General features: G+C 37.3%; 1 long non-coding RNA gene across 2 annotated transcripts; it reads left to right on the forward strand.

The window, feature by feature from the left end:
* Positions 1–263: 263 nt before the first annotated feature.
* Positions 264–25,675, forward strand: LOC116997677. Of its 2 annotated transcripts, none has more exons than XR_004418229.1 (3): positions 264–404; positions 23,814–23,985; positions 25,268–25,675. It is a non-coding gene; the product is annotated as an uncharacterized LOC116997677 (long non-coding RNA). The 2 variants fall into 2 exon arrangements; XR_004418230.1 differs by lacking the exon at positions 264–404 and adding an exon at positions 21,804–22,446.
* The last annotated feature ends 919 nt before the right edge of the window (positions 25,676–26,594 follow it).

Consider the following 26,594-nt stretch of genomic DNA (forward strand, 5'->3'; position numbering starts at 1 on the left):
TTGTCTTCAGTCTGAGACCACCCTAAATCTACTGCAATTATGACTAGGCTTATCAACTCCCTGCATTTCTCCTTTTCTGTGGTCTCTTGTGAACCTTAAATATGCACTTAGAGATGCATTTGTTTCAAGATGAATCAGAAACTTGTACATGCCTCATCATCTACAGTAACCAAGAATGCTTTATAATGCAACTGTGAACATTAGAGACGTGCAAGTGCATGCACATGCACGCTATGAGAAGGGAGAGCTTGTGCTGTGTGCAAAGCAGTGAGCACAGCAGCACGGTAAAACAGCCACACTTTTGCAGTTTGTATTCCTTCAGTGGTTTGTTGGCATAGTTTATGACAGCTATTTATATTCATTTCAAGCCTGAGGGAAGAACAAAGCTTGAAAGATGGTTGCTGGTAAGTTTTCATTCCTTAAAAAATGTAAGTAAAATGGAACATATTACTTTTTTTTCCCCCTAGTGGTCTGATAATTACATTTAATCATTCATTTTACATTGAAAATGCATAACGAATATTTAAAAAGAACTTATGATGAGCAAAAAGATAAATTATTTTTTTTCTCCTTTGAATTTATTTGGGTGTAAAAATAACAAATATTATAGTACAAGATATTTATTAGTTTAGGAGAAATTTATTACAGTACTAACAAAGTTAAAATTAGAAGTTAAGGTAAAAGCAAGGCATGCATGTGAACTTACAATCCACAGAAAACAGCATAACTGGTGAAATAAGAAAGAAAATATGAAGACTAAAAGGTTTCCATAGTGATGCACTACTATTAATTTCTCTTGAAGCACAAAAATTCTCTAGAATGGAGAACGCTCTACCAAAAATGGATGTAAATATATTACAAAGGTTTCATTCTCTGCATTTCTTTTATGATTTCCTTTTATAAGACTTCGGACCTATTAATGAAGTGTGAGACAAGGCTTTACAGTATAGTGGCTTGGCATATACAGAAAATAAAACAGCATCAGTACTAAAATAGAACATATTCATAAAGGTGAAGAAAGGGTGAAACAACCTGGAGGACCCAAGCTTTGTTAGTGAAATGCAGAAACCATTATTTTGCTTTATTACATTTTTCTTCTACTAACTACAAGAAGAATGGAGATAAAATTCAGATTTACCTCTGCACATGCCATATTTCATATTTAGCTGAAGGTATACACAGTCTTGATAATATAAGCACCAATGTTAGTGTTTCAAATAACATTAGTGTATAAATGGTGTGCTTCAAACTGTTATAATTGTGTACAGTAGCCAGATTACAGTCACATTTTCCTCATTTGTCCTATTTTTTGATTCCTTTCCCATGTCTTTCACATCCGATGTCATAGGAATTATATGGAAACATTGTCTTCCTATCTGTCTCAACTATGACATAGAATAATTAATTACCATTCAATAGCACAAAAAAAAATCCTGAAATAAAATATTTCTATGTGAAAATTTATGTATTATTTATTATTGTTAATAACAACACATTTTGTCATTTCGGTCAAATACAAAAATAATTGACATCTGTATCCTAATTTTGATAGGAATTTTTCCCCACTGGGATGTTTCTTTTTAGCATTGTTTAAAAAGATGTTTGGCAAACTCACTGGCCCACAGCTGTCATCCAGCATCATTTTAAAGAATGAAGCCACCTTAAAAGGGGAAGTTTGGAACCAAATTCTATCCTTGTATACCTCACTTTCCTGTTTGCACTTCTGAGAAGACGATTACTTTCTGCATGACATTCAGTCTAAAATTTATTCAAATTTTGCACCCACTTAATTTCATTCTTTAGCCTGTGACTGTTTTGTATTCATATAACGAATTTGTCAGGTGTGGCAATTTGGAGAACTGATCTCACTAAAGTTAGTTCGAGATGAGCCTTTAATATTCATACATGACTCTGATCCAAAATTTCCAATTAGCTAAAACATAAATATTGATACATGGTTAGCACTGAGTTTGCATTGTACTAAAGTAACAAGCAAGTACTACTCTTGCCTGTCTATTGTCTCAGCTTAATCTACTGCTCTGCATTTTCAAGCCTCTTTTGAAATGAATATCTTTGCTACTGTGTATGATGCAGTCATTGTCTGGGAATTTTTAACTTGATTGCAGTACCTTAAGAAAAATATTTATCTTAAGTCCTGGGTCCCTAGAGCCTACTACATTTTTAGTGATGTGTCACAAGGAAAAGAAGAAAAGAAAAAAGGCTGGGTTGATACTGTTTCTCTTATGATCTCTAATAGTTAACAAGTCATATAAAGAAAAGCATGTCTAGGGGTCATGCCTGAAAAAATACTTTGCAATATTTTATTCAGCTGTGATATACATTTTGGAGAGTCAAGGAATATTCTGCAAATTGGTAAATTATCAAGAACAGCAGTAACTTTCTTTTTATAAATGTGCATGAGTATTTGCAAAGCAATTCACTAATGGAGTAATAAATTTCTCAGTGTAAATATGATTTAGTAAACAAATGAGCAAAATTGCTTCCTTTGATAATTACATCAAAATTGGCATCTTTGAAAATTAAAACTGGTATAGAAAAGAGATCTGTTCAAAGCTGTTACCTCTTTAAGCCTACTCACAGCTCAAAAGCACTGACTCTTTAATAGAACATAAAATTTCCAAATTAAATGGATTCATGTCTATGTGGAAAGGACATAACAGACAAAATTATAAATATAGTTCTTTGAGTGTGATGTCAGTCTTACAGAGCAGTTCACTCCAGAGGTATACAGTGATTTCACAGGCAATCAATACAGATTTACATCGATGGTGCAGAGTAGAAATACTTTCTTAGAATTTTAAAGCAAGCTTCAGTAAATTCTATAATTCTGTTGAAATGGATGTGTTTGGATAGGCAAAAGATCAAAGAACATTTGTGTCAGAGATTATTTAAAATATATCTGATGTAAGAATAGATATACATTTTAACCAAGAGGTACTTATTTGAGCATTTGACACACTTTGTCCTTTCAATTTTTTATTTGTCAGTATGTTTTGCATCCCTGTCTTGCTTTTAGCATTCAATGAAATAGGAGTGAGAACTGAACCTTGTGTTCCACAAAATGCAGAGAATAGTTTTTGTGTCTGGTTGCACCTCTTGTTTTCTGGTAATCTGAATATCTGGGACCATGAAGCATTCTGAGTTCTGATAATAGGAATTGGCCACTGTCACTGCTGTTCTGACCCCTCTGATTTCCTGTACCTGCAGACTCCAAGAATGGTTTTCCTTTTGTTTTGTTACTGTTAACAGTTCACTCTCATGATGTGGGAGATACTTCACCCAGAGGGATGATGTCTCTCAGCTGTGCGTTATGAAAGATTGCAAAGATTGCATTCTGGTCTTCTGAAAAGTCAAAACATTCTACTGAAGCTTGATGACAATTCGATAATAGCTTGGTAATTTCCACTTGGGTTGTTCTGCACTGTCATGAAAATACTTACCCTCTGTGACTGGACCCAGCTCTGAAAATTCTCTTCCAGTTGTGATCCATGTTTTCTTTTTCTGTGCTCATCATGTTTCAAAGAATCTATTCTGGTACAATTCATGGTATATTTTCTCTCTGTGTCAGCCAAACTTTTTCACATAATGGCCAAATTTCAGAAATTTTTTTTGCATCTTGATGTACTCACATAAGAGATAACAAAATAATTTTAGGGGCAAGAATTGTTCTGGTATTCATTTTAATTTGATCTGAGCCTAAAACACAATAATCAGTTAGAGAATTTGGCCTCATAAAAGCAATGTGTTTGGTGAAATTCCGAATTTGTAATCCTTTTTTGATCTCTAATTTCTAATATGTTTAAGCAATAACAAAACTATATCAAAGAGTAATATTCTTGACCAGTCTTTTTTTTTGAGCTCTTCTTCTTGGTAATTACCATAGGTAGCCTTTTATTGAGCATCATCCTCAAATGTTTTCTAAAAATCTTTGATTATTCATTTTCTAGAAAAAATACATACTTCTCTTAATTTACGATAAAATGCATTTAGAGTCATATAATCATAAGGCTGGAAGAGATCTCCAAGATCACCAAGCACAGCCTTTGACCAAAAACTACCATGTCAACCTAAATCACAGCTCTAAATGTCATATCCAGTCATTTCCTGAACTTTTCCAGCGATTGTAACTCTACCACTTCCCTGGACAGCCTGCTCCAATACTTAACTACTCCTTCAGTGAAGAAATTTTTATTAATGTCCAGCCTGAAGTTTCCTCAGCACAACTTGAAGCCATTTGTTCTTGTCCTACCTCTAACTGTCTGGGAGACCAGCCTGAATCTCGCTACACCCTCCTTTCAGGCAGTTGTACAGAGTGATGTCTCCCCTGAGCATCCTCTTCTTCCAGCTAAACAGCTCCAGCTCCTGCAGCCCTCCTCATAAGACTTGTGCTCCAGACCCTTCACCAGCTCTGCTGCTCAGGACTGGACAGAGGATTCAAGGTGTGCCCTCACCAGTGCTGTGTACAGGGGGACTGTCCTGGTCCTGCTGGCCACACTATTGCTGATACAGGCCAGAATGCTGCTGGTGCTCTTGGCCAGCTGGACACACACATTGGATCATGTCCAGCACCCCCTGTTGACCAGCACCCTCCAGGTAGTTTACAACAGGAAGTTTTCCAACCACTTTTCCCTGTAGTGCTGGTTGGGGTTATTGTGACCCACACGCAGGACCTGGTATGTGACCCTGTTGAACTCTACACAATTGACCTCAGCCCATCAATCCATCCTGTAGGGATCCCTCTGCAGAGCCTTCCTATCCTTCAGCAGACCAACACTCCCACCCAATTCAGTGTTGTCTGCAAACTTACTGAGGGTGCACTGTGTTCCCTCATGTGGATCATCGATCAAGATATTAAACAACACTGGCTCCACAAGCCACGAAATGTATTTTAAAAGAGAAAATTTAGATGTAACATATGCATTGTGAAGTGTACAGCAGATGACACCTCATAAATAAGCATTACATTAGTCTTAGTTTTTTTTTTCAGCTCTAGAGAACCCGATTTCAGATGTTCAACATAAACTAAAATGAATTGCAACTGTCACATCTGCAATAAAAAGAAAGACATGGTTGAGAGCTTTTTGATGGGTCACTAGTTTTTACTTCTGTGAACAATCTACCTCTGATATTTCTGTCATTTTCTATGCTTTCCTTACTGTATAACTCAACAGACCTCCAGTCTCAAGAATTAGTAATCTATCCCTTTAATTACTTCTATTTCTTTTTTGTTTATATATATATATATATAAATATAAATGGTGTTCAGGATTGCCTTCAAATCAAGTTTTTTCAATACCTTCAATTTACAGTGCAAAGATATGTGTAAGCAATTTCAAAGGCATATGCCTAACTGGAGCTCTGTGAAAATTTTGTAGTTTGGAGACCTATACATCTAAACTTAATAAACACGTTACTGAATAAGTAAGGATAAATAAAAGCATTATTATGAAATTTAAAATAGTTTAAAAACCTTTGAAATTCACTTCCATGCAAATTCACCATGACATGCATTTTAAAAGAGAATTTAGATCTACCATATATGTTATGAGCTGTATAGCAGATGACACACCATAAATCAGCAACTGTCATCTCACAATACAAGTTTTATACACTCACAAATGATGTACATTATCCTTGTACTTATTCCCTTTTTCTGCAATATATTTTTATAAGATTATAATATGCAAAAATTTACAGACTACTTGCCAAACAATTCCGTATTCTTCACTTTCTATACATTATTTAAAACCATGGTTTCCACATATACAAAAAGAAAACATTAAGTTAATATCCGAAGATAAATTTCTGCAGTCCATAGGAATACTTTTATTCAGCTACTGAAGTCACTATTAATGTTGCTAGACTCCAGAATAACATTCTTTAAAATCCATATAAAAAGGATTAAATCACTGGAATGCAGAAAATCAGGCATTAAATGTAAAATGTCATTCCTCAGTGAGCCTGCTGTGCTTAGGTTTTCAGTTGACCTAAGAAGCTCAAAATATAGAGGAATGAGTTTCCATTCACTCAAATTAGAAAAAGAAAATAGTGCAAACCTTTGGAATACTGACAAAAAAAGGAAAACAAAAACCTTCAAACCACTAGTATTCTTAGACTGTATTTCTCCTTTCACTCCTGTGTTCATGTTGCATAATCAGTGTACTGGAATACTCAGTAGAGACAATTGAAGATGTGACTCTTCCATGACATGTTCACTCTGATCATCCATGGAAATTTCTGCCTCTTAAACAAAAGTGACAAGACAGGGAATGGGTCTGATTTTCAGCAGCCATATTTTGCAGACTAGTACCTCAGGACAAATGCTGTTGAGAGCAGTTGATATAACCCAGCTGACCAAAATCTGTATCTCTGTGTGTAGGGCCTCAGGAACAGAGGATCAGCTGTCCAGCTGTAGATAACTCTCCATATGTATCAGCTGACCAGCTGTCTATATGCAGATAACTCTCCAGAAGAGGAACAGTGCAACAGTATCAACCCTACTCCCACTAACTGTTCTAGATGTAGCAGTGGCCACAGCCCCAATTTACATCTTTTTTCTTTAATGAAACTCATACCTATCAGAAAATATTTTTAAATTTCTAACGGCCCACCAAGCACATTCCCGACACGTAGTAGACCCAAGCCCCTGGTCAATCTCTAGTGCAGCCTCTGCCCCAGTCACTATTTCAGGACTAACCACATGGTTTCACTGCCTTTCCATGTGACTCCTGGCCCCAGGACTACTTTCACAGCCCTATGAGCAAACACATTCCAAGGCCACCATTCCCCAGTGTCCAAAAAGGCTTATGGTATGCAATAATTCTTTTCATCACATCTGAAGCACTTTTCTTGCTGGGATTCTTTTGAGTGTTTTGCCACTCCAGCTTAGTCACTATCCTAGAATTAGGCAGACAATGCTCCCCCATAGGAATCAAACCCCTCAACCCCTTAAAGGTCTCCCTAGTAAACAAACACTGTGTAACATCACAAAGAACCAGACCTAACTCACCAAATCCTTTGACTGACACCCCAAGTTATATGAGAAGCCATACATTTTAAGCTATGTATGAAAAAGGTTACTTTTTAAATTATAAAAAATCAATATGCTAAACCATATACATTTGTACTATGATAAACTCATGAAGTAAAAAAAAAAACCCCTCTATCTGTGTAGTTAATCATAATGTGGCAATAAAACTCACATATAGTAACTGTAGTAACTGCAGAATGAAAAAAATCTGAGAGAAAAAAAATCCTCTGTCTAGGCAGTACTATCTGATATCTTTGAGATGTGTTTGGGAATAACTTTTATGGTAATAATTGAGGTAATTGGTACTTCTTACAAATGTAGAAGTAATGTATTAATTATAAGATACAAATATATTTTGTATTTATAATTAATTGGTACAGATCCCCAAAGTTCATACAGTCTTCCTTCTCTTTGACTGCTTTATAAGTGATTCTGTGGCTAGTGTGAGACACTAGGAAATGCTTCTATCACAACAATGCACTAAAACATGAACAGTTTCTGTGGAAACCTCTACAAGTCTCTAAAGTTTTCACCTTCCTATTCTCCTTGCCCTTTCTGTAGCCGTGAGACCTATTCAAGAAACCAAACATTGTTAAGTGGTCTAATACAATTATTTCAAAAATGACACAGGTATGGACTAGGGTGCTTTGACGTTTGCCAACTAACCTGAAGTGTCTCTTGACACAAATCAAAGGTTAAGGCAGATCGAAAAGAAAAAAAATTTGCATAATTTAAATGTAAACATCTCATTTACTGTTTTGGAAAGTGACAAAAAAAATCTACTACTTTGATATGCACATTTTGCCTTTGATATCAACAACTCTCATATTAAATTCCTGAAGCAGAAAGTGCTATTACAGCAATTTAGAATACATTCCTTTCATTCTGTCAAACCAGATTAAAAGGGACTAGTATGAGAGATGCCTACATTTACAATTGATCAGATAATGGTTCTGCTGTTAGGTAGTATAATTTCTGTATAATGGAAAAATTTTGCTTACATTTTTTTTTCTTGAGAAGACTGAGAGGGTAGGGTTTTTTTTATTCTCCATTTTTCCTGAATTTCCTACTCGCATCTCAAATCTTGGAGATATGCTCAAATATTTTTGCAAGGTTTGGGACAGTAAAAATAGGACAACAAAGATCAAGACAAGAATGCCTTTATCTACTTCAAGCCTCTCTGAAAATTTTTGACCAGTTGCCTTGTTAGCCTTCTGTTTTTGCACAGCGCAGTAACAGTATAACAATGTCATTTAAATTTCCTACAGAACTTCTGTAATATCTGAAAGTTCTGTGGAAGACTGATCTGTGTCAATCTGTAAAGGCCTCCACATTTAAGGGATTGGGATAGATTTCTTCCTTTATCTTCCAAGTTATTTTTAAACTACATTAGATGATTTGAATAGTGTGATGTCTATAGGTAGGTGTAATTCCATGCTTGTTTTTTTTTTTTTTTCTTTTTTTGTTTCCAGTTTTCGAAGGAGGAGAAGTCAGAAATGTCAGTTTGTAATGACTATGTAATACAGCCAGCATTTAGCTGACCTGCCTCAATATACAGTCTAAGGACTAGGCAGCGTTTTGACAAGATCTTGTCCCTTATCAGGGTTGAGAACAGGTTTTGTTTTTTCTCTGTGGAAAGAGGGCTTTTCATTTAAATCCATTGTACTGGCATTCTTTTCTCTATGTAATCTGGTGGGCCATACAAAAAGAAATGCATTGATGAAAGTGACATGTTGGCTTTACAGAGATTTCCATGCAACCTCATTTTTCTATTTCCTCACAGTATTCATACACAGAGTTTTGCACCTGATCTGACACTTACAAAGATTTAGTTACAAATTCCTACTCTGACATTTTCCTACTTAGGTATGCACTTCACTAATGACTACAAAACCACCATGTTTGACCCTAACACTCATTGGGGATAATGCCAAATATCACAAAATCAATTAGAGCTGATTTTTCAAACTTTACTTTTTTATTTTGTGCTCGCTTTGAATTCTCTTTTCCCTGCTGCATCTGAAGCTAACAACCAACTCCCTGCTGTGATAGGATTTTCACCTACTCACACAGGCAGTTGTTGGCGTGACCTTGTAACAAAAGGATTTTTTTACTTTATTAGTAATGTTATTAGCCATTTTCACCACATCAATACGCTTCCCCCAACAATTCTAAAACTGCTGATATTTAACAAGAACTAAGAAGTTGGATCTCAAGCCCTATGTGTTTACCTAAGTTTTTATTATAAATTCCTTGCCAAGATACAGCTCTATAAACCCATCATGTAAGGTAAATTAGTATTGAACCACTGAGTATATATAATGCTTGCTTCAGCCTCCTGTTAGATCTGATTCTCTCCAAAATCTCTAATGCCATCCAATTTTTTCCCCCATTTAGATAGATGATTAAATCAGATTGTATTCCAGTTTATCTAGGAAGTGCAAGCACTGTGAAACTAACTTAATCACTTTCTGCTTCAAAAATGTTCATGAGACTCTCTTAGTCTATTTGTTTTACCCCATTTAGTTCCATAAATCCTTAAAAACTTGTTTGACAGTATGTTGCTCTGACTTTGACAATTAGTGAAATATAAATCTTGATACGGTTTCAACCTCTACACTAGGAAAGGGATTGCGTTTGCAGAGCAAATATCAGATGACTACAACCACAATTGTACCTTTTTTGTGGTGATCATAGAATAAACCAACAATATGCAGTAAGACTCCAGGGAATGGAACCTAGGAGGGGATGACAGTAGTGTCAAGAAAATCTCTTGCTTTCTTTCTGGTGTGTCTGAGAACATCAACTTCTGATTATAGGCAATAGTTTTTCATTTGTCTATGCCCATGATACAAATATTTGATTGAGCATTTCATAAGCTTTATCTGAAGTATGCATGATATCTCATACACCCTCTTGATGGATTATAGGTATATTTTCCTAGATGAATGCTCCTGTTCAAGAACAGACTTCTAGGAAGTATATCTCCATATTTCCCCTTAATATCCTGGACTTAGACTCATAGCTTGGTAAGTGAGAAGGCTTTTCTGGGTACTGCAACAAACTGCAGGATTTGTTTCTATACAGATGTTAAGTTCATGCAGTGTTTGTCTCATGTATTTCATATTATGCTTGAATATGCCTCAGATGTTCTTTAGTTTTCTTTTTCCTATTTGTAATGTTATTCCTGTAGCATAAGCCTCTTTCCTTTTTTTTGTCCCTCTGAAGTCTAAAGAGACACAGTGGGTACTTCCACTAAAAAACACATCAGATTAACTAATTAACAGATTTAAAAAAAAAAATCACTCCAAAAAGTATAATCTATCACCTAGGAAAACCACTCTGTCCTTATAACTGCCACACACATTTTTCTCCTTTGACCTCACATCCTAAAGCTGTGCATTCATCTTCTCTCAGAGAAGAAGACACAAGAAAGTTTTAGTCAAGGAGATTTAAACACAACTATAATAGATGATTCTTGTTGCAAAGTAGTTCTGTGTTGTTTTGCCATGGTGTGAAATTATGCAGCATTTGCCATCTTTACAAAATAAGAGTATTCCTGACCTGAAAGCATAAATTCACACAGCTGAAGATAAGAGTATAGTAATCCAGCTGTAAAATTTGTGTGAATGCAACAGGTGCTGTGGATCAAATATACAGAGGACAATTAATACTAGGATTTCACTAGAACTGCCAATATAGGATGTCTCGTAAAAAAAAAAAATAAAAGGAAAAATGCTTCTTTAATTTTTTTTGCCACTGATAGATAGCAGTAGATGTTTAAGATAAAAATCAATCTTCATTTTTTTAGTTTGTGTTTGTATTGCAGTATGTGTCAGAATCTGCAAATTCTCAGAAAAAGAGATTTTTTTTTTATGTATTAGAAACAAGGCTATACATTGAGCACAATAAATATTTGGAATCATAGAAAAGAATGCTTGTTCTTGTAGTAGTTATTGTATTAGTACCCATGGAGAGTAGTGGCGAGGATAGAAGCACGGGTACCTACAACTTCATAATGTGCGTTTGTGATGAATGGTAGTTCTGGAAGAAAAATACTCTGAAGCAGTATGAAAATCTGGGCACCTCAGAAGGCCTAGAGGTATTTGCATTATGACATGACCTATTTTTTTGAATGGTCATCAAAATATATGAAAATATCAGATTCTGAGTTGGTAATAATTTTTTTGTTGTTGTGATAACCCACGGTTCCGACAGTCAAATTCAGTATAATCTCTTAGTATTACTTTTCTTTACCATCTAAAATATTAATACAAGTTTGACTAAATATCTCTTCTAAAGTCTGTAGAGCCCAGAGGTTATTAAGAAATCCTGGTTTTGTCTTCAGGGGTTTCAGTCTCCTTTCCATACCTGCAGATAGCTTTTGTGCACTCAGCTTTTGAAGGATAGATCTTTTTCAAAGCTGAGGGAGAGGAATGCTAATAAATCACATCTTTATGAAATATTCATTAATTCAGTGAGTTCTTTTCAAGGCTGCTGCCAAGGCAGCACAGGGTGACGAATTACATTTTACACACAGAGGAAATGGTTGACAAGATACATTGTCTATACAGAGGGTTTCCTGAATGGTCACATACAAAGCTAACCAGCAAAAGTTGTTTACACTATTAAGCAAGCACGAAAAAAAGCAGCTGTGTCTATCCTTGCCAAGTTCCCCTACCTCTTTTGTGAAGGTTTTCCCTCTTGGCTTAGGTCTACTTTGTAACAAATTTTGTTGTTATGGGGTGCTTTACTTAGAATGCCAGTGGAATGAAGTCAGATGGTAAGAGAAATTGAGCCAGCCTAGTAGTCTTTGTTATGTTTTATAAGAGGATGGACTTTAAGGTCTCTCTTCATATGTCAGCAGCCATCAGAACCACAGCACAAAAACAAACTGAATGTTCCTTCGCTGGAAAGAGAAATGGCATCTCTTGATTGCCTCTTTCATCTCTTACTGACTCTGAAAGCGCCCCTGGGTAGCAAGGACACTGGAATCAGCATGATTGTGCTCCATCTTGCCCACAGTTGTGCCCCAGCACAACATCATGATAGAGGGGACAGTGTTTTTGTGAAAGCACTCAAAGGACACATCTTTCATTACAAGGCACACAGCTTTTGACTGGCTGAGTAAAAAAGGAATGGCACAGATTTACAAAGTCTCAAAGGTAAAGGTGGCAGAAAGTAGACTTTAAAATATAGTGGAACTCTTTAGTGGAGTGTACAAAGTGTTGAAGATCTAGGTTTTGTCCTGGACATGAAAGAAGACAAGATGCAAGGCCTGTGGTTAATGAGGTTATATCTTTCTTAACTCATCTGGAAACTATGCAGATAATTGTAATGATTTCCACTTTCTGGAGAGCAAACTCCATCATCTTAAAAATCCACACCCTCGGGACTTTTACCAAGATGTTTATCCTAACTTCTGTGTGCGTGAAGATAAAGGGGGATGTTGAAAAAAGAAATATTCCCCAACTCACCACAATGTTTTTTTATTTTGTTGATACAGTTGCTATTGTTGTAGGGTTTTTTGGGGTTTTATGTCTTTGTCTTCTACTTCCAAAATACATGCACAATTTGAGAACAATATGGATGTCCTACCCTGAAAATAAAAAAGTTCCTCTAAATTTTCATATTAACTCCCTTTCATATAATCATGGAATGGTTTGGGTTGAAAAGAATCTTAAAAACCATATAGTTCCAACCCCACACCATGCTCAGGGATGCCGTTCACTAGAGCAGGTTGCTTGAAGCACCATCCATCCTGGCCTTGAACATTTTCAGGAATGGGGCATCCACATCTCTAGGCAAACAGTTCCAGTGCCTCATCACATTCTGAATAAAGAATTTGTTCCTTATAATGTAAATCTCTCTTTTGTTTTAAAACTGCTCTCCTCTGTCCTATCATTATCATGCTGTGTACTCCTCTTTCTCAAAAGCATTCTTTAGGTATTGGAAGGCTGCAATGAGGTCTTCCCTGAGTCTTCCCCTCTCCAGGCTAAACAACCCCAGCTCTCTCAGCTTGTCTGCACAGGAGAAGCACTCCAGCCCTTGGATCATCTTCATGTCCTTCCTCTGGACTTGGTCTAACTGGTCCATGTCCTTCTAATGTTGAGGATCTGTATGTAGTACTCCATGTGGAGTCTCCCGAGATCAGAGCAGAGGAGCAGAAACACTTCCAGCCTGCTGGCCACGCTGCTTTTTAGGTAGCCCAGGATACAATTGGCTTCTGGGCTGCAAGTGTGCACCTAGGTCATGTTCAGCTTTTCATCCACAAGAACCCACAAGCCCTTCTCCACAGGAGCTTCTCTCTTTGAGTTCTGCTCTCAGTCTCTACTCATGTCTGGGATTACCATGACTCAGATGCAGAGCCCTGTATTTAGACTAGTTGAACTTCACTAGGTTCTCTTGGGCTGACTTCTCAAGTTTGTCTAGGTTACCCTGGATTTCATCCTTCCCTCTGTTGTTTCAACTGCAATGCTCAGCTTTATGTCGCCTGCAACTTGCTGCTGGCGCACTCACTCTCTGTGTCACTGATGAAGATATTTCCATAGACAATGTTTGTGCTTCATTTAAAAACCTTTAAAAGGAACTCAACCCTGAGCCTCCTGTCTCAGATAAGAGGGAATAGTTGTCATATGAGGTCCTACCAGTATTTTAAAACTGGGAATGTTCTTAGCATGGTTACAAGTAGCCACTGTGTAGTTTTATATCTGGTGGCTGATGTGAAGATTTTGAATTCTGAATTAAGTTTGTGATAATAAACAGTGTATACTTGATTTGTTCCAAATAAATCTCAATTTTTACACTAAAGATCAAATCAGAATCTAATAAAAGACTTAAGTAACACCTTGAATGAATTTTAAGACTGCAATACATTTTAAAGTGTTTACCTGAGGCCAAATTCAGCTGATCATTACACATCTTGTTTGCAAATGCTTTCTGTGAAATACCTTGTTTTCAAAATTGACATGTACCTAATTGAGAAAAAAAATAAATTTTGTGATCAAATTAAAACAATTTGTTTAAGGATAAAGAGAGTGAAGTATTAATTTTTTCTTCTTTTTCATATCCATATGAGTTTCTTTTAGCCTAGGTATAACTCATTTATTTTGGAGAAAAGAAATTCAGTACCCTAAACATTTTGGATCAAGTTCTCCTGAACTTCACAATGTTGACATTCATGAGAATTAACAAGCAGAATTGAAAGACACAGCATCTACAGTAAAAGGACAAACACTTTCCTTTATATAGCAGGGACATGAGCAATGGATGTAGACAATGCTATTGAAATGCATGATAATTAATATTATGAAGAAGTAAGTCTAATGGGAAATGTTCTACAATTTGTTTTAGTTTCTACGGTCAATTTTTAACAAATTCAAATAAACTTACATTTGAATCCCTTCAGATCACCAGGGAACACACATCATTGAAATATCATTGAAGCATGTCATCTGGCTTTTCCTGCGCCCCTAATCCCCTATCCTTGAAATGTCCCCTCTATTGAGGTTATGAATAAAGAGCTTCAGGAACAAATTTGGTTATCCATATGCCTTCAATAATTTGTGGGAGATCTTTTTTCCCTTGACGCCATCTAGGCTGGACAAGCAGCCAGGAAATGTGTCCCTGAACCTTTACTACTCCCTGCTGAGTGAAGATAGCTCCTCACTGGACAAATTAAGTCTGCATGCCCTTTATCAAGTTGGCTGCATAATTCTCAAATGAAATATAAAGTTAAATAATAACTAATACTTTCATAGATTTTACAAGTTTAAAGCAGAAATTAACTATTTGACCAAATTAGATTTTCCTCCAAATTTAATTCTTTTCTGTGTTTTTTATTTTTAGTCCTATCATAAATTGCACAAGGTAATTGAGAACTTTTAATTAGGGCTTATAGTATCAGTATTCAAATACGCATATTTATTACTGACACTAAAATATTTCTCCCCTTATTCTACTTTGTGAATTGGCTACTGAAAACCTACAGTGTTGCTTTGATAATACCTTATTCACACATATTTTTGGTGTTGAGTTTATTTCTACAAATTTAAAGTTTGAGATTTTTTGCCTTAATAAGGTGAAGCTGTAACTTCACAAGAGACAGAATTACATAGCCTTTTTCCAGATGATAGCAGTATCATAATCAGCTAAAGTCATGAGGTTGCACTTCAAAAATTATTAAAAGTATGATGAAAGCTTTCCTCTTCTCTTTGAGCTCTCATGGTAAGAAATTTAAATTGGCCATGTCAGCTTCCATATCTTATTAAGAAATCCATCTCTTAAAATTTAGCATGAGTTCTCCAAATATGTACTAACTCCTGCAAACATATTGATGTTTGAAAATCTGAAATGTGGTCTAGGGAAGGCTTATTTTAGAGCAGCACCCTTAAGGCCACAGTTCATGAATTTAACAAAAAAATCAGGCTTAGTAATGATGGAAAACAGTGCATCTCTCATTTTCAATTTTATTTTATATAATGAATTTCTTGAAAAAACTCCAGGATCCAAGAGTTAACACATTTACTTCATATTCACCTGCAGACAGCAAAAACAGTGTTCCATACATTTGCTTTCTTATTGCTTTAGAAGAAGGAAGAAGGTCTAAGAATGCTATCAGGGTAAAGATTGTATTGACTACCTGCATCTCTATTAATGGCATTGGTTTTCAATTAAAATATATATGCTTTTTTTTGTTTGTTTTTTGTTCTTCAACTTTGGATAAGTAATTGGGGAATATACGCAAGAAAAAATTACATCATCTATAAAAGATTTAATCGTAAAACTGCCTTCACTAAGCATTATTATAAAAATCAGGAAGAAAGAATCAGGACTTGAGAAAAAAAACACATTTAGAAAAATAAAATGTGTTCAAGGTAACAAATGGCAATTTGTGGTGATAGCCTTTATAGGTTATGAAGTTTAATTCTTTATACTGTGTCTTCAAGAGTCTAGTAGTGGTGACTTATGTCACATCTCAGAAGTCATGTTGCTGGATTTCTATTTGGAATCTACTCTTTGGGATCACCTTAAGAGATGAATAGACACTAGCTATTAAATCCTTCCACTGTATTTTTCCCAAGGAATTACTTCTATACACATGTGAGTAAATGCACAGTAATCCAACCGACACTTTCTTGTTTCCTTTCTGAGCCATCCTCCTTTGTGTTATGAGCTCACATCAAGTATGTTAATGTTCATCCATTCTTATTTAATGTGAAAAATTTCCAGGAACTTAAACATGGGAGAGGGAGTGCAATAAGAATGGTTCTAGAATCAGTTGATATTTTTCCTTATATGAGCAAAATATTCTAAAATTGTGTCTATTTGTGTTTCTTCACCCAAAAGAAGCAGCCCATAATACAGTGTGCAGTAAAAAGGCTAAGTTATATGAACTAATGTAAATTTTCTTCTTTCAGCTCTTGAGTAACCTTGGAAGAAATATTTGAAATAAATAACCTTGAAAAATTACCTTGCAAGGCAGACTCTTTTTTTTTTTTCTTTTTTTTAGCAATGTCTAACCTAGGCTATTAAGCTGATTCACCTGTAAGCATGTTGACTTGATTCAACTTTAGCAGAGCAATAACAATGCAAATACTAGAATTTGAAGAAGGTTTTCTGACTAATCCAAGAGTAAATTTTTTTTTGGAATGACTGACTTCCTTGGAGAAAGTGAGAAATAGTCTCTCCTCTGCTGTTTGTCTTTTTCTATGAATGTTGAGTTATCTGCAAAGATAAAGGGTGAGCATGTAATACCAAGATGTGCTTAGTCACTGTTTGAAGAATTAGATTGAAGATCTATCTGCTGTGCCATGCTGCTTCCTACTTCGGTGCTCAGAGGTTTCTCTCTTTTTTTCTTTGTTGTTCCAACTCTCCTTTTGCAAAGAAATACAGAAGTCCTACATCTAGAATTTGATATCTTTTTTAGTAATTGCAGATTTCTCACAGATTTGTAGAAAAGGTATTACTAACAGAAAGGCTGCTATGTGATTCGTACTTTAAATTTGCTAAGATTGTGATGGGGAGACTAACAATTACATATTGAATATTAGGACATGATACTGCTGTGGGGTTGAAAGTTAAAGAAAACAAATCATAGACATGTTTTAGGGGTCAGCATTTTAACTTTTCGTGTTTCTTTTTTAAAGATTCATCAGTAATTTGTAATCCAGAGACTATAATCTCTGCTAGAGAATCAGGTATTCCTGAGATATTGGCTCAGAGGAAAACCATCAAACCCATCTGTTACTCATTTCTGGTATAACTTGGAGTAAGAGGACCTAGAACAGGCTGCTTCCAGTTCTGGGTCAAAGAACAGGTGGAGAGACACATCCTGTGCTGTTACCAGTGTGGATACCACCTTTATTTTTAGGGAATACATGAGAAGAAATGATCCTCTTCTCTTGACCTTGTTTTCTCAAGAGTTTTGGGAGAGATGCTCAGTCTCCCTAATGTTTCATTTAACAAGTTTGGAAAAGTAAATAAATCACTTAATTTATATTTGAAAGCCAAGATTTCCCTGAGTACTGGCTTACATCCATTGCAAACATCTGACATCTGTGACGTATAGGAAATTTCAACATGGAAAAAAACTAGACATATTACTTTCATCTCTGATTCTCACACCACACCACTAAAGTGCCCCTTTAGTACTATACCATCCCAGTCACAGTCCATCCTTTTCACACAAGCCATCATCTCAGAATCAGTCTCCAGGCTCTCCCACCAATCCCTGTTGTAGTCCCTTCTCTACTAAACTCTGCTTTCTATCAAAATAATCCAAGTAACAAAATATCCAAATATCACCAATAATGTCAGACTGAAATCTCTTGGCCTTAATTTCAGTGTTTGAAAAACATCTTTCATCATCCATTTAATCAATGCTGCCTGATTACTGTTATCTTCTAGTTTAATCACACAGGAAGAAAAACAACATCATACTCTGCAATGACCTATACACTACTAATTCTTTTAAGCTGTATGTGCAAATTGGCAAGACTCATTTTCTCCCATATAATATTCACCTTGATAGAAATGGATGATAGCAAACCACCTACAAGTTATATGGCACCTCTGATAGGAAGGGTTCAGTTTAATTCTCCAGGATTGTACCTCTGTAATGACAGTATGTCCCTCTAAGCCAACAAACTATTTAGTAACTGTCTGAGTACAAAGCCTTTGTTTTCACCCTTTCTCTACATGACCCTTCCTATCACTTTGTTGAATGTAGCATTCTAGAGACAAAAACCTTATATGAATGGCATTTTCAAGTTTGTGTCCTGAGGGTAATAGGAATTGTGCTCCAGCTGTGGAAAACTGAGTAATTAGGTTTAGTGATGGAACCATTAATACACAGTTTGGGATCATGTAACACCACAATTTTTAAAAGGGTTTGTTTGGTTTAAGGAAATTTTGGTGTAATTTTGTGAACATCTAATTACAAAAGCTAATTTTGGTTCACTAAAATCCAAGTGACAAAAACAACTTAAGGAAAATCTATATGGGTGTGAAAATGCCTTTTAAACAGGATTCGTTTCTATCTTAGTCGTATAAAATTACGTGGTGATTTTCTGTAGCTATGTGAGTTTGTCCTTGAAACCTTTATGCACTGGATAACTGTTGAAAAACAGAGATGGGAAGGAGAAAATGTATTTCTCATTACCAATGGCTGGGAGAATCAGATATTAGATGTTTTCAGTCAGGAGACAATATTGGTTATTTATAGCTTTTTATAGAATTTTTCAGCGTCTTTTGATTTTTACTATAGTTTTTTTCCCCTATTCTATTCTAATGAAGCAAATGTAAAATATTAGAAAGCAAGTAAGTATCAGCCATTGGGGTATTTCAGGATATTAAACAAATGTATATACATGCTATTGGATGAGTGTTTCTATATGTGTGTTCAAAGGGGTAGATATCTTGCATTCATCAGTCCAGCTGTATAAGCAATTCTCTGAGGACACTTGTATTAAAATTCTACTTCTGATTTTGTAAGGTTGCTGAAATTACAGAGTTAAAGATCTAGCAGAAATCTACTCATTTTCAAACTTAACAGACAATATTATTTACATTGTAACACTCCTGTGTGTTCAATTAGTATCTTATTTTAGAATCTGAGTGTGATGAGTCTTTGAACACTCCCGTAGCACTGCTGTCCTACACCACTACCATTAGCCTGCAATGCAGCAAATTGTTGACAGCTATAACAAAGCATCACATTGCTTTGTGAGCCCAGGATGCTGAAATGCTCTGTTGCTGCATAGAGAGCACATGTTTTTTCTGTTTAATACTATCACTCAAAAAAATCAGATCGGTTGGTCACCTGGAATTGTTTTCCTCAATTTGCTTTCTTAAACAATACTTACGAAGTTGCCTCACCTGAAAAGTATTTGAAGATAATGTATTTAATTGGGGGTCTATGATCCATGAATATGTGAAAAAGTAGGTGATTTCTTTGCCATGTAAGTGATCTTTTGTCACAGGGTAGCAAATACTAGCTCGATGACATGTTGCTGCATTTTTACCTCATTTCCAGTCAGCAACTGTACAAATGAAATGCAATAGTTGCTGTATATCTACTGATTTTCTTCTCTAAATTAATGTAATCTGCTCTGCTGCTGTCATTCTGTGAATACAAAGCTGTAAATTTAACTGACTGCTTTTCCACAGAAAGCTGGTTTGTTTGAGTCTCTGCTGTTTATGGGTACATAAATTGAATCTTAGTCTCATGTGCAAGCACCACTGCTTTAAAAGTTATAACCAGCACAGATTGGAATAGTGATTCACTCCCGCACTGCTAGTTTTCATGTCAGACAGCTACATATGTACCGTGGCTCGCAAAACTCTTCAAATATCACAGTAATACCCTTAAAAATAGGACACTCCAGGAGAGGCAGTTTTCCACAACATTCAATTACAGGAACTGCTAAAAACTAGAAACTAGTCTATAAACACTGTTAGTCTGAACTGATGGAGCAACAGAATTTCATTTAGCTTATGTTTGCATTGGTCTGGGTTGGTTTTTTTATTACCCCACTGTTGCAATAGTGACCTCACCTTTGTTTTCATTAATAAATCTTGGTTTTCATTTTGAAAAAACCAGAAAGTTTTAAAGTATTTATACATAAATATTCATGCTTTAGTTCTTTCTCTGGGAACATCAGAATTAATCAAGAATAGAAGATGAAGATTTGGTTTTGATGAAAAAAATGCAAATATGAAAACTCCTCTAGCTGCAGTTTCAAGTGCTCTGTCAGCTAGCACTGCTGCCTCAAGCAGCAGTCCTGACCTCCTTCTCTACCTGACAGCTTATTCTCACCCTGCTTTGCTTTCTCCCTTGGGCTACCAGAAATGTTTCTACTGCTGCTCATTGAACTAGATCAGGGAACCAATCAGAGCTAAAACTGCCTTTTTTCCCTTGATTAATTTTAACTTAGATCAGATTCTCAATTTGGTTCACCACAGGATTGAATGAGGAGGAAAAGGCATCTGGCCTGTGAGAAAGGAAGGGGGAAATGCCAATTCATGTAACATAAATAGTATTTTAAACTGTAGTTCCAAATTTATTTTACCTCATTCTTACTGTTCACATGTACAGGAATTTAAAATCTTTAGATCATAAATCCTTAATCTAACTATTTACAAAACTTTTTATTCAGTTCTTATTAGCTTTGCTAAAGAGTCTATGGGGTCTGATGGAAGTTGCTTTCTAGGTCTATATCTGAAAATATTCTTTCCATTAAAAATGAGAGTAACATTTGAACTCCTTGCTGAAATCACTCTCACTGTCTTACAGAAAAGCCTAGGAAGCATTTAAAGGTGAGATATTAGTATTCTTTCAGGATGTTAAGCAATCTAAAATAGTTTAAAATAATATATTTTGTTTATGTGGCAGAGTTTTGGTAGCAGGGGGCTTTAGAGGTGGCCTCTGTGAGAAGAGACAAGGACCTCTCCCTGTTTTGGGCACAGCCAGTTAAAGGTGGCTCCATAATGGACCCAGTGCTGGCCAAAGCTGATCCCCATGAGCTGTGCTTCTGTGATAATGTATTTAGGGCATGGCAAAAAGTGCTGTGTGGCAGCTGCCATGAGAGAGAGAAGTGACAAATGTGAGAGACCCTGCAGATCCTAAGTGTGGAAAACTGGAGAATCCTACACAGTCCACAGGGAAGGCCATAGTGAAGTACCCTGCTCTCCTGTGGCCCGTGAAGAACCACACTGCAGCCTGCAGAGAGCTTCAGCTGGAGTAGGTGAATGTGTTCATGCAGCAGGAGGATTTCTGGAAGGAGTGCTGGCCCATGGAGTCAGTTGCTAGGGCAGATTGCTTCTGGAGGACTGTAGCCCATGGAAAAGACCATGATGGAGAAGGTGAAAAGTGTAAAGAATGAGTGGCAGGGATGAAGTGTTCTGAAATTACCATACCCCCCAATTCTCCATCCCTTTTGTACTGTTTGGGACTGGGAGGAGGTAGAACAGTTGGAAATGAAGAAGTAAAATTGAACTTGGGAAGTGGAGGTGAAGAAGATGTTTTTAGTTATGATTTTGTTACTTACTGTCTTATTCTACTATTATAGGAAATAAATTAAACTAGCCTCCCTAAAGTTGTCTGTTTTGCCTGTGATGTGATCTTGCTGTCTTTACCTTGATCTGTGAGCAGTGAGGGCATGTCTTAATAATGAGGGTTAAAATTAACACCCCTTGTGAAAAGAATGAGCGAGCTCATGGGTTGTTTTTAATAACCATCATAGTTGAACCGGCTTCACACAGGGGTCCTTTTCAATTTTTGAAAATGTGGTTTTACTACTAAATGAGTTATATCAGTGCAATAATGCACGTTGCCAAAATGCACCACTACCACCTCCTTCATGCATTCAATTTTAAAACTGCTTTTGTGTATTCTTAACTACCAAAAACCTTAACTTTAAGAAGTATGTGATTAGTGCTAATGCTAATCAGCTAAACAAGTAGGAAAAAGAGGTATTATTGACTTCTCAATTACTAATAAACTTGCTTATATGTTCTGATAAATGGAGCCCTCACAGGTTGAATGGACAAGAGAGTAATTCAAATAGAGTAAAACACTCCCTCCTTAATTTAGAGGATGAGAACTGAGCTGAAACTCTTATAACAGATAAGACAGAGCTTAGCTCTTCAGCAAATGCTAATTGTCAATGCTTTCCATATTAGATACAAAAAGAAATTATAATGTTGTTCACACATCTTACAGCTTCAGAGTGTTTGCAGCTCTCTTTGTTGGAACATGTTTGTAAGGTTTCTGTTCTGCAAAGATGCTTGTAGTTAGAACAAAATGAACCAGCCCTTTCAGTCCAGTCTGGGCTGACAGAGTTTGAAAGAACTTGGGACTCATTTGCGGTCTGAAGAAATACCTAAATAGTCAGGTAACTAGCAAAATTATCATAAACTTCAGAGAAATTAGAATTGAGGAGAGTGGTTGCTAAATGTGTGATATAGAACATGTATTTGAAAATATACAATTGTTCTTTAATCACCAGGTAATTTTGTTAGTTTCTTGGTTTAACTAATTGCATCTTATTTTTCCATGTTAGCTGATAATCTTTCTTAGAAGAAGAAATGTCCAACTTGTATTACAATATTTTATAACTAGAATATATTTTATATATTAGCTATATTGCAAGACAATGAATGTTATTGATCCATGCTTCTTAATGGTAAAAATTGGTAAAAATTTCACAATAAAATTTAAAATTGCATGTACAGGGAATGTAATATACTTTGATTGTAAAAAGTCCCTTAAGAAGCCACAATGACTTCTTTAGGATCCATGAAACCTGAGTTGTAGTGAAGCAATGGCACTGAAGACTTATCCAAGAGAAAGTACAGTAGTTTCACGAATACAAGCTGCACGGATTATAAGCCGCACCCCCGGTGCCTCGACAATGTTGCTGTCTTTGTCAATAGATAAGCCGCACCCCGAATATTAGCCGCACTTTCGTTCGTCGCGAGAATCCGTGCGCAGCTTTCACAAATTGGCCAATTAGTAACAGGATCGCGGCATAGCGGGCTTTACTGGCTCGGGGCGGGGCCAGGCAGGCTCGGCCCGCTCATGGTTGCCGACGGGGCCGGGTGGCCCAGCTCAGCGCCACGGCTCGGCGGGGCTGGCCGGGTGGTGCTGCCGCCGCCGCCGGGCTCGCTGGCCCCCCCCTCCCGTCTGCACCGCCGCCGCGTTTCCTCGCCCTGGCCGGCACTGCAGGCCCCCGCACCGCCGGGCTCCCCCACGCTGCTGGCCCCGATTATGCTGGGCTTCCCCCGCTGCCAGGCAGCCCCACCCGCCGGCCTTCCTGCTTCTGCCATGCTCCCCTGCGCTGCTAGCCCCAGTTCTCCCGGGCTCCCCCGCCCTGCTGGCTCAGGCTCTGCCGCCCGCCCCCGACACTGCTGGCCCCGCCTCTGCCAGGCTTTCCCACCTCTGCCGGGGCCGGCCGGGCTCCAGCTTGGCTTGGGGCTGCCGCGGGCTCTCACTTCCGTGTTGGCAACTTTTAGAATTTTGTTAATAGATTAGCCGCCCCGGAATATTAGCCGCACTTCCGGGTTTCCACCAAAATTTTGGTCAAATTGGTGCGGCTTGTATTCGTGAAATTACTGTAATTAAAAATGTTCTTAGTGGTTTTTAATGTTTTTGTCTTTATGAAATTTAATGGGATTTTTCAACTTAAATATCTTTTTGTATTTAACAGTTCTTATTTGTCTCAGGTTTAAGAAACAACTCGTACTTTGTATTATCTGACAGATTTTCAGAAGACTGCTAGTACAGCAAGGAAAGTACGACTTCTGTATAGACAGTGAGAAAAAACTGGACACATAAGTATTTCAAAGCCTGAATTGACTTCTCTTTCCCATATCAGTTTTGGAGATTTCCCTCCTTACCCACGAAAACTGTTGTCTTAATAAATAAAATTGAGGTAAGTATAAGTTACATAAGTATAGGTATAGGTAACTATAAAAATCCTCTTTCTTATCAGAAAGAATATGACAATCATGGAAGTGATATTGAGTCTAATATGAACTTTATAAATGGGGGAGGTGAGAAAGCCAGTGCAAATCTGATGGAAGTTTGGCAGCTGTTTGGTAAGTGACCACAGTGTGTTTATTGTAAGGAACTAATAACAGTCTAATATTGTTGCCTGAAGGAAGCAGAAGGCAGGATCTTAAAAGTATTACTAGAGCATGACTCCAGTCTGATGACATAAATGAGAAACCTTTTTGAAAACTCAGTTGAGTTTTAAAATTCAGATTAATTAAGAACCCTGAGTCTAGATATTATTATAAAATATTTCTCTGTGCATTATTACTTTTCAATCTTTAAAATTATTACTTTGACAAGAGGTGTGCTAGCCCATTATGAATCTTTTTTTCCAACAAGTGAGATGTATCATTGCTTGTCTTTGGGTTTCTGTTCCTCTTTCGTAAGCTTTGGGTCTACCCAGGTCCATCTGTAGGAACTTTCTGTAATAAGACTCTCTGAGAATTCTTCCCAGTTTCCTCAGTTAAGTGTTTTCCTCATATTTATTGATATTAATGTGGTTTTGAAAACCTTACTCCAGGATATCCTCCAAAGTTTGTGTTGTCCTTCATATACTTATTTCTATCAACATAAATGATTGGAAAAAAATGGTTTCTGAACTCTGGAACTTACAGATCTATGACATACTTGAGTCTATATAGATGAGACATTATTAGGAGGTTTTTACCACTTGAGAGATTAGGAGTTATATGGTTATATCAGTGGAAAACTAGATTTTGAAGAGGCACTCATAATTAAATTGCTTCAATTGTTTCAATTTCTGGCAACTGTGCAGAAACTAAATGGACTAACAGAAGACAAACCTGTTACAGAGGCTCTTGGAGCCATGCTTTTTCATAACAAATGTTATTCAAGCATGCATAAAAGTACAAGAACATTTTTGATGCATGAAACATTTTGTAAATGTTCACTATTAGGGGAGTAAACTCATGAGACACTTTCAAGTCCTTCTCTACCAGTTAGGGTAGGATTATAATTGCAAGGGTCTGGGCAGGTACAGCTTCTTAAGAATAATATTTCATCCAATAGTTAAGACAACAGTTAAGGCTGATAAAATGTAATGAGGAGGTGCAAATTTGGGGAGTTTTATTTTATAATAAAAAATAAATCTGGGTAATGCCTTTACCAGTCTGAGTTATTATATTTTAATTAATTTTCAGAAAAAGGAATACTTTAAAACTCTGAAGGTAAGTATTCAGACTTATGTCTTCAGAACTTAGCATTTGCATGGCTTCTCAAGTAGCAGAAAGTAAGACAGCAGTCACCCCAGAATCTGTTCTTTTCTGCATGTTGTGAGTTCCTTTCTTTGGGTTACACTGACCTTTAAGATCACATGTGAAAGGGTTCTATAAATCCTATTTGTGGGTGGCTGCTAGTATAAGATCAAAAAGAAAATCAATGTCCAATATAGATTTTACTTCTGTCTGATTTCTTTGTCCAAAGAAGTGATAATTAAAGTGATGTGTGCTTTAGGTTTCTACACTAATCTGAATGCTGAAATTAGGAGAACCAATCTCTTTAGTTTTGAATGCAACCTGGTACGTTACTGTTTCTATGCTGTTTATTAATAAATCGGGCGGCAGAGCCTGAGCCAGCAGGGCGGGGCAGGGAGGGCGGCAGAGCCTGAGCCAGCATGGTGGGGGAGCCCGGGAGAACTGGGGCTAGCAGTGCAGGGGAGCATGGCAGAAGCAGGAAGGCCGACGGGTGGGGCTACCTGGCAGCGGGGGAAGCCCAGCAGAATCGGGGCCAGCAGCGTGGGGGAGCCCGGCGGTGCGGGGGCCTGCAGTGCCGGCCAGGGCGAGGAAATGCGGCGGCGGTGCAGACGGGAGGGGGCGGCCGACGAGCCTGGTGGCGGCGGCGGCAGCCCTGCCGGCGGGGCGAGCGAAAGCGGCGCTCGCGAAAGCGCCGCTCGGCGAGCGAAAGCGCCGCCGCGAGCCGCCGCCGCGAGCCGCCGCCGCGAGCCGCTGCCGCTCGCGAAAGCGGCAGCGGGGCGAGCGAAAGCGGCAGCGGGGCGGGCGGCGAGCCCGGCGGCGGCAGCCCTGCCAGCCGGGCGAGCGAACGTGGCAGCGGGGCCAAATACTCTTTTAGTGGTGCAAAAGCAGACTCATGGGTTCCCTACTTTACTAGATTAGTCTAGTAGAGTGATTGGAAGTCCCTGAAGAATTCTTCAGAAATTGATGATGAAAACATATGAAAAAAAGGAAAAAATGGCATATATGTTTATAACATAAAATTTCCTATTCCTATGCAAAATTCAAAAATTCAAGGGCAAAACCAGCAGAAACTAGAAAAAGATCTAAAACAATACTGGAGAGATAAGTGCATAGTGAGTATTTCAAAACCCAGGAGCAGGTGAATGAATAGGGAGCTGATTGGTTTTGAAATGAGAAGCACAGATGATATGACTACAAATTGCAAGGTACATAAAAATGGAATACAGTTCTAAGTGGGCAGCAGACAAACATGGTAATAGCATAGGGAAAGGAA

This window comes from Catharus ustulatus, chromosome 6, assembly GCF_009819885.2.
Source record: "Catharus ustulatus isolate bCatUst1 chromosome 6, bCatUst1.pri.v2, whole genome shotgun sequence".
Lineage (NCBI taxonomy): Eukaryota > Metazoa > Chordata > Aves > Passeriformes > Turdidae > Catharus > Catharus ustulatus.